Genomic DNA, 15,671 nt, shown 5'->3' with positions numbered 1-15,671 from the left:
ATATATATATATATATATGTATAATTAGATAGAACAGATATATATAGTCTGAACATAACATATTAGTCCAATTATTCGGAAATTTAGGGCCATGTTGTTGGCGTTATCCTGGTTATGATTAATATATATATATATATATATATATATATATATATATATATAATAAATCATTAGAACAGAAATTTATTATACTTCCATTAATTGGAAGTTCCGCATCGCAATTTGGGCTAATGCGACTCTATTTTGTGCCAAAATAGATCAAAAATAAATAGATATATATATATATATATATATATATAAAATATAAATAAATAAATATATATATATATATATATAATATAAATAAATAAATATATATATTATATATATATATATATATATATATATAGTACAAATAAAAATAAAATGGTAAAAAATATATAGAATGTATATTAACGACTTTGAATTCGATATTTCATTCTCAATCGAGAAATATAGAAAATTCGGACATTTTTTTGGTTTTTGTCAAATAACTCAAAAATTTCATATGGAACTATCCCTTTTTAGTTATAGAGGGTGAAACTAGATAAAATTTGCAACATTTCTTATCAAAAACTTTTATACACTCCAATATAAAAGTTTTGAATAAAACGACTTTGAATTCGATATTTCATTCAAGCAATGAATATGGAAAATTTCAGCATAAATATATATGGCTTAATTTATTTAGCATTTATTATATTATTAAGCATGTAGAAAAGCATTTACAAAATCTAAACCATAAAAGATACAAAAAAACTGTGTTCGTACGAAAGATGCAGAATAAAATTATGAATAAAATGGTATATGAATGGTTAAGTGTGTTCATATAATTTTCTCGAGATTTTCCGATTTTCCTGAAATTTTACGACGGCAACTCGCCTGTAGGCCACACCGTTTGGAATTCGAAGTTGCGATATATGGGGAAAAAACTAAGAATTTTGAGACCTTTCTAACTATGTATAACACTTTATATGTTTTATTTACAGAAATACCTAAATCGTAAGATCACTAGAACCATCGGCTACAATACTCGAACAATTAGTTAGAAGTAGATCAAAACAATTTTTTATTACAATTATCTCAAATTTACTATTTTTACTAAATATTTCATTTATCATTGCGCATGTCCCAAAAACGCACACGATTCTTCGTCGAAACGAAAACAAGATTTTGCCTTCAGTTGTTTTCGCGTCGTCGGACGAATCGGTCGCAAAAAATTAATAAAAATTTGATAAAATTAATAAAAATTATTTAAATAAATATTTAATAGTGTTGTTTAAATGTTAAAAATATGAACTGTGTGAAAATTTTTGTGAAAGTACTAAAAATTTGTGAGTAAAGTAAAATACAAAGTGCATAATAAATTGTATTTTATGTGTAATTTTGTGTGCGTTAAAAATGTATTGGATTATTTTTAATGTTATTATAAAAGGTGAGTATTTTTTATACTTATTTATATAAAATTTTCTTATTATTTGTATTATTTTTTATATTAATATATAAAGAATTATTTTATAACAACATGCAAAAATAAATAAATTATTAGGCAGTGTCATCAAAACTTGTATTTTCATCTCTGATTTTTGTAAAAATTATTTTTAACATTTTTTATTTTAGTAGTACCTTCGTTTTTAGTTTTCACTGACATGAAATACATATTAGAAAATATTTTAATGAATTTATAAAATTGTAGTACGAATGGTACGTCTTAGATATATTTTTTTTTTTAATTATTATACCATAACAAAAACGCAATACACGAGTGTGACTTTGATGCAAAATTTTTTTTAATTGGTTTTATGTTAGAAATACCAACTATTTTTAGTATTTGTAAAAATAGTAGAGATATTAAAGTATATCCAAACCAAATTACAAATTTTTTATACAAACGGTACGGCCAGAATAATTTTTTAAAATGTTACAATCAAATTTTCTCGAAAATTCTATACACAAGTGTGACTTTAATGCAAAATTTTTCTTTAATTGGGTTTATATTAAAATTATTGACGATTTTAGTATTTGTAAAAATAGTAGACATATTGAAGTATATCCAAACCAAATTACAAATTTGTTAAACAAAGGGTTTGGCCATAAGAATTTTTTGAAATGTTACAATCAAAATTTCTCGAAAATTCTATACACAAGTGTGGCTTTAATGCAAAAATATTTTTTTAATTGGATTTATGTGGAAAATACTCACTATTTTAGTATTTATAAAAATAGTAGTCATATTAAAGTATATCTAAAACAAATTACAAATTTGTATAACAAACGGTACGGCCAGAAGAATTTTTTGAAATGTTACAATCAAGTTTTTTCTTAATTTCAGAAAATGTAAAGCTGACACCTTTTTTTATTATTAATTTATTTTTTACTATAAAAACATTAATTTAAGTTGATAAAATAATGAAAAATATTAATATATAAATAAATTAAAGATTTGAGTTTTCTTTCAAAATTTTTCTCTTAATTTCAAAAAATGTGAAGCTAACGAGTTTTTAAAAGCTAATATATTTTTTATTATAAATATTAATTGAAGTTGATAAAATCAAAAAATTTAGTATGTAAATATATTAAAAACTCATTTGATTTTTTTTTTCAAAAATGCTCTTTTGATTTCAAATAATGTAAAGCTTCCGATTTTTTTATTAATAATTTATTTTTTACTATAAAAATATTAGTTGAAGTTTATAAAATAATAAAGAATATTAGTATATAAATAAATTAAAAACTCAAGTGATTATTTTTTCAAAAAATTTCTCTTAATTTCAAAAAATGTAAAGCTAACGATTTTTTTTATTGCTAATTTATTTTTAGTATAAAAATATTGATTGAAGTTAGTAAAATCATAAAAAATATTAGTAGGTAAATATATTAACAACTCATTTGATTTTTTTTTCAAAATCAGTTCGCAAAAGAATTTAATAAGTTTACATTTATTAAATAATCAAAATAAATTATTTTTAGCCGATTTTTTTTTATATCAAAGACTTACAACTCATAATATATATTAAAATATTAAACACATAAAGAGTAGAATTTATTAATATTTTGTAAATATATTTTTACTAATCACTTACAATTCTTTTCGAAAATACGCACATGTAAAATTTCGATTTTGATTCATTCATTTATTCATAAATAAATGACTTCCGAATATTCTTTTGTTAAATTTTCGACATCCAAAAATAAAGTGACTAATTTGAATTTCAAATCATAATTTTGTCACTGATGTTCGCTGAAATATTATTATTAATACTAAACTTCAAATTTTTTAAAACATATAATAAATTTAGACCAAAAAATGTAGAAAAGATTTGAAAAGTAATTAATAAAAATTTCGAAAATAATTTATGAAAAAATATAAGTAATTGGTAAAAATATATTTAAAAAATATTGAATTTTACTCTGTGTGTGATCTTTAAGGAAATGATTGAATTATTAATATATTAATTATTAATATATAAATATTATAAGTCCTTGATATTATAAAAATTCTAAGAAAATAATTTATCATGTTAACAAATACTTATAACTACATCTACTAAGTTTTTGAAATAATTACAATTTCTAATTTTATTGCTTCGTAATATTTTTAATTATATTAACCATACTTAATAAATAATTTTTAATGCATTATAATATAATATAATATTTTTTTAATTATTTTATTTGAAAAACTATTATATTTATGAAGTATGTACATATAAATGATTACATGTACTCCAATCATTGTTTTCTCTTGTTTTGGCTCTGAATTTTTTTACTGTGCTCCACTTTGCATCAAATTTTGAAATTATGTGAATCTTAGTCTTTTTTTATTACTATATTTGTTACAACTGCTAAATAATTAACATTTAGTAACAATAATAAACAATTATATAAATTTAAATAAAAAGAGCACAAAATAAAGAATAGAATTTTCAATAAAATTATATCCATAGTATGTTGATTTTATATAAAATAAAAGCAAACTAGCTGTAAGTGGAATTCTGTCTTAAGGCAATTAAGGCATCGTGCCTTAAGGCAAATTGCTGGAACTTCCCGTACCAAAAATTATTATTTTTTTAAAAACGATTAACATTTTTGAAAAAAATTTACTTTGAAAAAATAAGATTTTTGAGAAACTATAAATTGGACAAAAAATTACTTTTTTTTGAAAAAAAAATTTTTTTTTTTAAATTTTTTTTTTATTTTTTTTTTTTGAAAAAAAATTTTTTTTCTTTATTTTGACATATTGTGGAAGATCTGAACTTTTTTTCAAAGCAATCGTACTGCTTTAACTGCATAGAGACAAAATATAAAGCGCGTAAGCGCCGCGTCGCTGTCTAACGCATAAACATTCGTACGGAACCCAAAGGAATATAAACAAAATTTATACTTATTGTTAAAATCTCTATAAAATATCTGATAATTTGATGTGCTTATGTCTAATGATCATTTTTGACCGCCAAATGGCTCATTTTTTTACTTTTTCCTCCATATCTCCGAAACCGCTAGACCTACCATCATGAAAATTTTATCGATTCTTCATCTTGTCAATAAAAGTAAAATGTTTTTTGAATTATTCAAATCGAACGCTCCGTTCTCTTAAAAACTGAGTTACCGTTTTCGGCACTTTTTGCCCCGTATCTTCGGAACGGCTAGAGCTGCCTTCGCCAAAAACTAATCAGCACGTCTCCTTATCAATACGAATTGAATGTTTTTTTGAATTATTCAAATCGGTTGATCCGTGTTCCCGAAATCGTCGACGAAAATTTGTATCCGCACATACATACACACACGTACATACATACATACATACATACATACATACATACATACATACATACACACACGCACACACACACACACGCACACACACACACACACACACACATACATCCATTTTTTCTAAGGTATGCCAAAATATTCAGAAACCTCTGAAACGTAAAGATATATAAAAATTTTCATTTTTGATTTTTTTGCGATTACTATAACTTACCCTACGGGAAGTTAATAATAATAATAATAAGATTAATAAGTAAAATAAATAAAATTTCTGAATAATAAAAATAATACTAGAAAAATAATGAAGTAGAATAAAAACAATAAGTGAAAGATAATATATATATATATATATATATATATATATATATATATATAACAAAATAACAATACTTCTCAGTTGTGTAATTTCATTTTCATGAAAATTGGAGCACAGTAAAAAAATTCAGAGAATTTTTCCTCTCAATTTTTCAATAATGTCAATAAATTAATAAAAATTAATAAAAATGTATATGAAAAATTAAAAAAATAATATATAATACATAAAATTTCTGTAATGACATTTGTTGATGTGTTTAATTAATTTTTTATTAATTATTTTAATTAAAATGAGATTTTCTGTTACAATTATTCTGTGACAGGTTTAATCGATGAAATTGAATGTCATGTCGCAATTCAAATTAAACACATGTAGGTATATTATATACGTGATATATATATATATATATATATATATATATATATATATATATATATATATATATATGTGTATAATACAAAATGTGTTTTCTGTCAACGAAAACGCTGATAGAATAATTTATATTCTGTGAGATTTCATCATCTCACACATTAAATACACAAACATGCATCGAAATAATTAATTCATCAATATGATAATATATATATATATATATATATATATATATATATTATATATATATATATATATACTAGCTGACCCGGCAAACGCTGTTTTGCCATCAAAAATATTTTGCCGCTTTGCACAAGTTCTTATAATATACGTGATATATTAATAATAATGTTATATTTTTATTACACAAATTTCTGTACATTTCGATAATTAATTCCAACGCATCTTAGTGTTTTGTTTATTTTAATTTTATTTATGTCAAATAGTGAAATATTTGTTTTTAATCAATGAATAAATTAGATTTTAGTCGGAATCAACGCAGTACCATTATCTGAATATATAATACTTTATATAAATATCAGATTTTTTACTTTTGCATTTAATTTAAAAATATTGAATATCTATCCAATATGCACTAAATTTTTAAATGCCAAAATATTTCCTTTTTGGTCGATATTTAATATAATATGATATAATTTATATCCATTATTTGATTGCCAATATTGCCTATAACATAACTTGGAATAATTAATTTGAACAAAGTCTGTATTCAATTGCAATTTTAGAGTATACCGAGTTGCTGTAGGGCTATATAATATTAGACAATATTATAGATTATTGAATTTTAAACAAATTTGCCATATGTTACATTAATATTAAACAAACAGTTCAAAAGTTATAAAATATATAGCAAAATAAATGCATGCCAATTCATGTACTTGCACTAGAAACATTGTTCCACTATGTAAATCTGAACAAAGTCTGTATTCAATTGCAATTTTAAAGTATACCGAGTTGCTGTAGAGCTTTACAATATTAGACAAAATTATAAATTATTTAATTCCAAACATTTGTGTCATACATCTTATTTACTTCAGACAAATATTTCACGAGTTATACAATTTTTCCCCCAAGCACCACACTATAGTTTCGTTCGACGTCCTCGTAGTGGTCTTTACTTTGGGTTTCAAAGCGATTTTAGAGTATACTGAGTTGTCACAAGTCAGTATAATATCAGACAATATTATTAATAATTTAATTTTAAACAAATTTGTCAAATATTGTATTAATATTAGACGAATAGTTTAAAAGTTACAAAAGATATAAATAGTACAGTAAATAAATGCATGCCAATTTCTATAGTTGCCTTAAACAATTTGCAACGTTATATGAATCTGAAAAAAGTCTGTATATTCAGTTTCAATTTTAAAGTATACCGAGTTGCTGTAGGGCTTTACAATATTAGACAATATTATATACTATTTAATTTCGCATACATTTGTAAAATATTTCATTTATATTAAACGAACCGTTTAAAAGTTACAAGACAAAATAAATATTTGCACAAGCAAAATGAACTACTACTATAGTTGCTGCTCTAAGCTCGATCAATAGTCTATTTTCAGAGGCTATTTTAAAGTATACCGAGTTGCTGTAGGGTGATAGAATATTAGATAAAATTATTAACAATTTAATTTTAAACAAATTTGCTGAAAACATGGTTTTGATCAAACAATTCATTCAAAAGTTACAAGAGATATGATAAATACACTAAATAGGTACTATAAATTAAAAATACACTCATCACAATATTATTCGTTTGAAAGCAATTTTAAAGTAAACCGAATTGCAGTAGGATAATAGAATATTAGGCAAAAATATTAACAATTTCGTTTAGTAGAAATTTTACTAACATTGTGTTTATATTAAATATTTTGGAAGCTATAAGAGATATAAGAAATCAATGCACAAATTAATTGTTAACAAATTGTTAACAAAAAAGCAAAGTTTCATCATATAAATAATTTATTTTTAAATGTAATTTTAAAGTATACCGAGTTGCTGTAGAGTCTTACAATATAAGACACTATTAAACATAATTTCAATCTAAATAAGTCAATAATTAATTTTTATATAAGTAATTTTATATAAGTAGAATAAATTATTTAAAAGTTACAAGGGATCATACAAATAAATGCATTTTTAAATCTAGTAAGAATTTTGTATAAATTCATGCAACATGTCTTAAGAAAAAATGGTACGAAATAGTTTTATTTTTTTTTTAAATGATATTAAAAATTATAGAACTAAAAATATGAAAAATTAATATAAAAGTCAGTTATTTTATCTTTTTTTAATCTCTTGTGAAGAATAGAGATTGTTTCATATTTTCTATTAAAAGGATTTTACTTGTCAGAAACATTTCAGTGCAATTTTTCACTTCACAAGTTTGCGAGAAATTTTATTTGCTTTATTCTCATTTTTATTCATTAAATTTATATAACTTTGTGTTTTTTCATGTTAAAATCAGATGCAATTTTTTAAAAAAAAAAATATTTTTCATACCAAATTTCAGAATTTTAAACAAAATTAGTTTTTTATACTTCTCAAAACAAACAGAATTAGTTTTTTATGCTTCTCAATTAATTTAAATTATATAATATAAATTTAAATTATATTTGAATATTTAATGAACTAATTAACGATTTCATTAACAAAGTACCTACGCATAGTGATGTAACACGATCGAAAGTCGATAGAAATGTAGAAATCTCATAAATTAAGACAAATTAAGATAAATTAGCGTGGGAATACATTTTCGACATTGACATTTAATTGAAATATGCACACACACTTGTGTAATATTATCTCGATGTACTATATATAGTATTAAATTGACTCATGTGTCTTGAAACTTTATATGTGCAATTATTCATTGTAATGTTAGTAACTTTTGTGTAGTTTGATATGAATAGAATATTCAAGAGATTTGTTTATAAGATTGTTTGATATTATAAAACCCTAGAGCAACTTGATATGCTTTAAAATCTTGAAAAAAATAGAGTTTTAGTTCTAAATTTTAGAATAAAATTTTTGGCTATTAAGAAAAGTTATCTAACAGTTTATTTTGGTAATCAATTTTCAACTATCTCAAAGTTATTCCTTTCGACTATCTACATCCTCCATCCTTCGGGTTTCTTGTCTATTAAATTAATCTCCACCCAAATATCCAAAGAGATTAAGGAAAACCTCGTCGTAATTTTAACAAACCACAATTTAGTTCTTGAGCTAAAATTCGAGACTTTGATAAGTTAACCTCATTTTCATACAACTAATTGGAAATACTTAGACTTGTACAAAAATTAATTACCTTAATTCATAAAATTACTTAAAATTCTATGAATTATAAAATACTATTTGGGTATTTATTTTTTACATTTTTTTATATTATCAGTTATCTTAAAAAAGGAAAAAGATACAGTAATTGCTAACTCTAGAGAATCTCTAGAGATTCTCTTCCGATGAATTAAATATATTTGAAACCTTAGAAAAATTAGGATATAAATATATACGATGTGCCAATAACGAAAACCCAAATGGTATCCTAAAGACTAATTCACACTTTGACGGAAATATTCCACATTCATATATTCCAGAAAAATAAATCACTAATAAAAATCTTTTTGACTAAAATTTCAAGTCATTTTATCAACTAATTTTGATTTGTATATTATTTTTTTAATTTATTAAATTAAAGTACGAATCAAATATAATGAGAATTATTTTATATTCACAATATATATATATATATACATTTATACATATATCGATATATATAATAAATCTTCTGATTTTAGACTTTTAAGACAAAATTAAATTAAATAAATAAATGAGAGTAAATTTTAAATGCTCTATTATTATTGAAATTTAATTATTCGAAACATATGTTTAAAATTGACATAATTTTATATATATATATATATATATATTCAAATAAAATTACAATAACCCTTAATTAACCCGTACTATCGGTATCCCTTACATTGCATTTTGTAACTATTAATATTTTTATTAATCATAAAATTGAATTTTATTTAAAGATTTTGCAATATCTGTGCAATAACTCTATTTTCGATATATTTCTCTAATTTCGAGACTTTAGCAAGTAGGGATATTGGAGAAATTTTCAACTGACTTGCATGTCAATATAAATTGCAAACTATTTATTCGATACTGAACTTGCAATATTAATTACTCAGAGGTTTATTAAAGTCGAAGGGAAATGGCTTGTTTCATTCAAAATTTTCATATCGGAGTGTATAAAAACTATTTATACAGACTTATATTAAATTTAATCTATTTTAAAGTTTTTTAGTTATTTAAAGAAATGTAGAAAAATGTCCCGAATATTCCTTGCAAACTTGTACACAATATAAAACTGATTTCTAACTAGTTTTATCCAAGATTATTATCGGTGTATATGAAATTGTTTATAGGAATTTGTCGTAAATTTTATCTAAGCTAACAATTAAAAGAGTGTTCTGAACAAAAAATTTTAGTTTATTCGATTAAATGTAGAAAAATGTCCCGAACATTCTATTACTAACTTGTACATGATACAAAACTGATTTCAGACTTAAAACCAATTACAAATTCGTTTTATTCAAAATATTCATATGGGTGTATATAAAATACTTTTTGTAAATTCATAGTAAATTTTATCTAGTTTCTTCTAAGCTAACTAAAAAAAGAGTGTTCAGAAAAAAAAATTTCACTTATTCAAAAAGTTGTAGAAAATTGTCCTGATTATTCTATATCAAAATTTCTGTATTTCTTCAGAATTATAAAAAAAATACAAAACGTGAAATACTCAATTCATAAAGCTGGCAAATAAAATTTTATCAAAATTATTTCAAATTACTATTTAATATTACTATTTAACTATTTCACTTTTCCTACTATTAATTTATATCAACCATATCGTTTTTTCGGTGTGAAAACGTCTCAATATTTCGAACACATGTTTCGAATCGTTCAGAAAATGTGTTTTACGGTGGAGAGATGAAAATTTTCGCAATAGAAAAATAATTTCGAAACAGACGTGACACTAATATATATTTATTTAACATAAATGTGCAATAACTGAGTAAATAGTAATAAATAGATAGATGGACATTTATAAATTTATATCTAGCTAATAAAGTAAAACACAAAATTTAAATTTTATTTCAATTAGCCAACAATTTTATTAATTTATTTAATATTTCATTAACGTTTTTCCTTATAAATAATTGTTTAGATTATTTAAATAATGTAAAGTGAGTTTCATCGGTCTAGTTAATTTGGGAAACTTTCGTATATATTATTAGCTCAATTTATTTTCTAAATCGAGTTATAAATTTCCCAAGTAATTACTTGGAGAACATTTCGGGTTCATTAAAGTCGTGACCGGAATTATAATTAAATATATAAAAGGGCAAAGAAATTGTCTTTTGAGATTAAGAAAACCACACAAAATATAAAAGATGTACTAGAAATAATATTTGCATATTATATCGACTTAATAAAATATTAAAAATAATTTCCTAGAAGTCTGAATTAATATTTATGAACAAAAAAATATTGGTAACAATTTAATGTAAAAATGAAATTTTTACTGATGAAATTTTTTATCTATCTGTTATCTGTGGCATTGATTTTTATTTTAACACCTTTCTGTTCGGAATCTAAATTAAAACATTTGAAATATCTAAAGAATTCAATCGGAATATATAAATAGTTTCGAAAAAGCAATAAATTTTAGTCGAAGGGCCTCCATACATATGTTATTTAAATTGGGCTGGCGCCACACTATTTGAATAATAATTACAAACATACATATATATATATATATATATATATATATATATATATATATATATATATATATATACATATACATATATATCTATTTCCCTTCGACTTTAATAAACATCCGAGTAATTTATATTGCAAGTTGAGTATCAAATAAATAGTTTGCAATTTATATTGACATGCAATTCAGTTGAAAATTTCTCCAATATCTCTACTTGCTAAAGTCTCGAAATTAGAGATATATATCAAGAATAGAGTTATTGCACATATATTGCAAAATCTTTAAATAGAATTTAATTTTATGATTAATAAAAATATTTATAGTTACAAAATTCAATGTAAGGGATACCGATAGTACGGGTTAATTATGGGTTACTGTAATTGTATTTATTTATTATATATATATATATATATATATATATATATATTATATATATATATATATTGTTTATTTCGACTGATTTTGCCCCCCTACCAGATTATCGCTATTTGTAAAAGCACACCGTTAGATGGCGACATAATTAATTATATTTTATCCATATTCCCGCCCGATGCGCAAGCATCCATCATTACAAAATTTATGAAGTTTATTAAAGAATACAACCCTAAGATATATTAAGATATAACCTATGAATTGCGAAAAGAAATGACAGGACATAACCTAGACAATATAATAATATGTGACATAAGTTCTTAAGCCTAGTATGCATGAGTAATAAAGATAATAATATAATGTAACATGATAACAATATAATGTTCAAAATTGGAAATGACAAAAAAGGTAAATGAATATTGACTTATGGATAGACTACAATCTAAATCTAACATGATATACTCAAGGATCTATAAAAAGAAATTTTAATCCTAAGGATAAGTATAAGTTTAAATAAGATTTATATTTACGTTCCGTTTTTATTTTTTCGACTTGTGGCTGAAAAACCTTATCACAATATATACAGATATTGCAAAATCTTTAAATAGAATTTAATTTTATGATTAATAAAAATATTTATAGTTACAAAATGCAATGTAAGGGATACCTACAGTACGGGTTAATTAAGGGTTACTGTAATTATATATATATATATATATATATATATATATACATATATAAAAAATTATACTTATTTTAGAATAAATTATAAATTATTTTTTTTGTTTATATATTTAAGTTTTTTCATTGCAATTATGTTATTTAAATTTTTTGTAACTATTTTAGTTATGATTTATAAATAGCACTAAATATGGGTCAAAATCAAGTGTTGTAACGTATGTTAAATTAATTTGAGGTTATAAATAGCTCTTAAATTTACTCATAGAGATATAAATAGCATATTACAAATCTTAATTGAATATTATGCAAATATTTCGAACACTATCGAAGGAACTTTGTGGTTAAATAATTCAATATTGTGTGGGCGAATTTATACTAGAGTATATATATATATATATATATATATATATATATATATATATATATATAAATCACTTTCTCAATACTTGTCCATACCAATGATTGATTATGGAAAGTGATGATAAAATTGATTAATGTAATCACATACTATAAATATTACAGATAAATTTCATTGAGTCATATTGTGATAAAAAAAATTAATAAAGTTTCCAAAAAACTGTATATAAATAATGATAAAGGAATTATTTATATGCAAATATTTGTATGTAAACTTACAAGCTCGGTGTGTTTTATTTTTCAAGTAGAATTGCAACGGAAATGCGTTACGCCACAAATACTAGAAGTTTATCTGATGTTATATTGCACTTGTTACTTTTGAGGAGCTCTTCAGGACGTACCGTGCACAATAAACAATTGAAATTTTGGTTTTATATTCTTCGATGCATGTACTTTGAAAATAAAATTAGAAAATAGTAAGTCTTTTAACAAATTTTTGAGTAATTTATAATTAACAATGATGATACCTCAATGTACTATTAACTGATGTTATATTGCACTTGTGAATTTTGAGGAGCTCTTCAGGACTAACCGTATAAACTAGATAACTAGAATTTTGATATTCTCTTTTTTATTGCGTGTACTTTCAAAATAAAATTAGAAAAAAAATATGTTTCTTAATAAATTTCCGAATAATTTGTACTTAACTTTGCCGACAGCACGATGTGTATTTAATTTAGGTAATATATTAATCGTAATACTTCGGGAGCTCGTCAGGACTTACTATGCGGGATAAACTATTATAGTTTTGGAATTAAATTCTTCAGTGTATATACTTTTGGAATAAAATTACAAAAAAATATGTTTCTTTACAAATTTTTGAGTAATTTGTACTTAACTTCGTCAATACTTCAATGTACCATTAATTTATGTTATAATGCACTTGTAAATTTTGAGAAGCTCGTCAGAACTTGCTATACAGAATAGACATGTGATATTTTGATATTACATTCTCCAATACACAAGCTTTAGAAATAAAATTAGAAAAAAATATATTCTTTAACAAATTTTCGAGTTATTAACCATTAACCATGACGATACCTCAAAGTACATTAATTTATGTTGCCAAGCAATCGTAACTTTTATATACAACTTTGCTCGCGCCGTTTTTACAATACAAGTCCTCTAAAAAAACGGCATAGGCAAAGTTGTACACCTGATATATTTTCTATAAGTATACCGAGTTGCTGTATGGCTATAGGCAAGTTGCTGTCATTAAAATTTGTCGAATATATATTTTTCTAAATCCTTAACAAGACGTGTGGTGTGACCGCACCCATAGAAATTATGCCTAGGACCAAAAAAATGCACTGACCTTTGTTTAAAAATCACCGATTCTTCTGGAACATCCCGATTACCAATTTGTTATCTGAAAAATAGAGAAAAACATTGTAATTTTTTGATGAAATATTGATTTGTGCTATAAAAAAATGTAGAAGTGCATTACCTCGTGATTTCCAGAAGAGAGCTGACCAGAAAAACAGGAACCAGGATTTATCAGGAACAAGACACTATCACTACACTAGAACACTATAAAAACACTACATTTCAAACCCTAAAAAAGTCAGAAAAACATAAAATCCTTTATAAAATACTACAATACAAACACTAAAAAAACGTTAAACACACTCAGTTTAAAAAAAAGCACAAAAAAACGATCACTACTATTTTGTCCTTGTACTTTTTCATAGTTTTTTGAAATGTTTTTAAGGACCTCTGCTCCCACAATTTCGGGATCTTTTCTGAAAATAAAATTAAAAAAATAATTACAAATAACTAAAACATTTTTTAAAATATATTATCCACTTCACGAACAAAAGAAGTTTATGTTTTTGTGAATAAACCCAATTTGCAATACTTAAATTTTGTAGGAATCGTGGAAGCCCAGTGGTTCAATTATATAAAAAAGAAGAGTGCGCGTAAGGTTCACACGCGATTGAAGTAAAACTTGTTTGCTACTGTACAAGATGACATTTAAGTAAAAATAAATACATCATATAACAATTTTGAATTATGTTTATTAGTAATATGGTAACACTCGTGATGCACACATTTATTAGTGTCGACCATTATACACATTTATATAATGATAAATTATAAATTATATATTTATAATAGCATTTAAAATATGTATGACACTTGTAAATAATATATTTTGTCAATATGAAATGAGATTTAGCTATTTAGATAAAATTTTCTATCAAATATTTGTTAGATTGTAATTTAAAAAAACAAAAACTATATTTAATTATATTTTTCAATAGAAACATATTTATGTTATATATAAATCAAGTTAGCGTTCCGACTAGTTTTACTCATAATATCAATATCTAGGTGTATATAACAATTTATACCAGATCTTAGTAAATTTTATCTAGTTTTTTTCCAATGTAATCAAATCAAATAGTCTAGAATAAAATTTTCATATTATTTAACAAAATGTAATAAAATGTCCCAAATCCACTTATTGTTAATTAAAAAAATACTCTAGAGTTTGTGTTTCGACTACTTTTTTTCAAAATTTCAATGTGCAAGTGTATATAATAATCTATACTAAATTTTAGTAGATTATACCTAGTTTTCAAATATGACATGATCGGTTTGTCATTGTAATTAGCATTTAGAAATAAATCTTTATTAAAGAAATGGAGTAATTGCTTATTAATAACTTCTATAATATTCGTGAATTAAACGAGCAAACTAAAATAAATTAAAGAAGGAACTCTACTGACAAACAAATAAAAATAAATTAAAGAAGGGACTCTACTGACGAGCAAACTAAAATAAATTAGTACAGGGACTCTACTGACGATCAAACAAAAATAAATTAGTAAAAGGACTCTACTGACGAGCAAACTGAAATAAATTAGTTAAGGGACTCTACTGACGATCAAACAAAATAAATTA

This window comes from Ctenocephalides felis, unplaced genomic scaffold, assembly GCF_003426905.1.
Source record: "Ctenocephalides felis isolate EL2017-DRISC unplaced genomic scaffold, ASM342690v1 CF-g0.4_SCAFFOLD_03573, whole genome shotgun sequence".
Taxonomy (NCBI): Eukaryota; Metazoa; Arthropoda; class Insecta; order Siphonaptera; family Pulicidae; genus Ctenocephalides; species Ctenocephalides felis.
The sequence above is the reverse complement of the archived record's forward strand: the minus strand, read 5'-3'. Positions refer to the sequence as shown.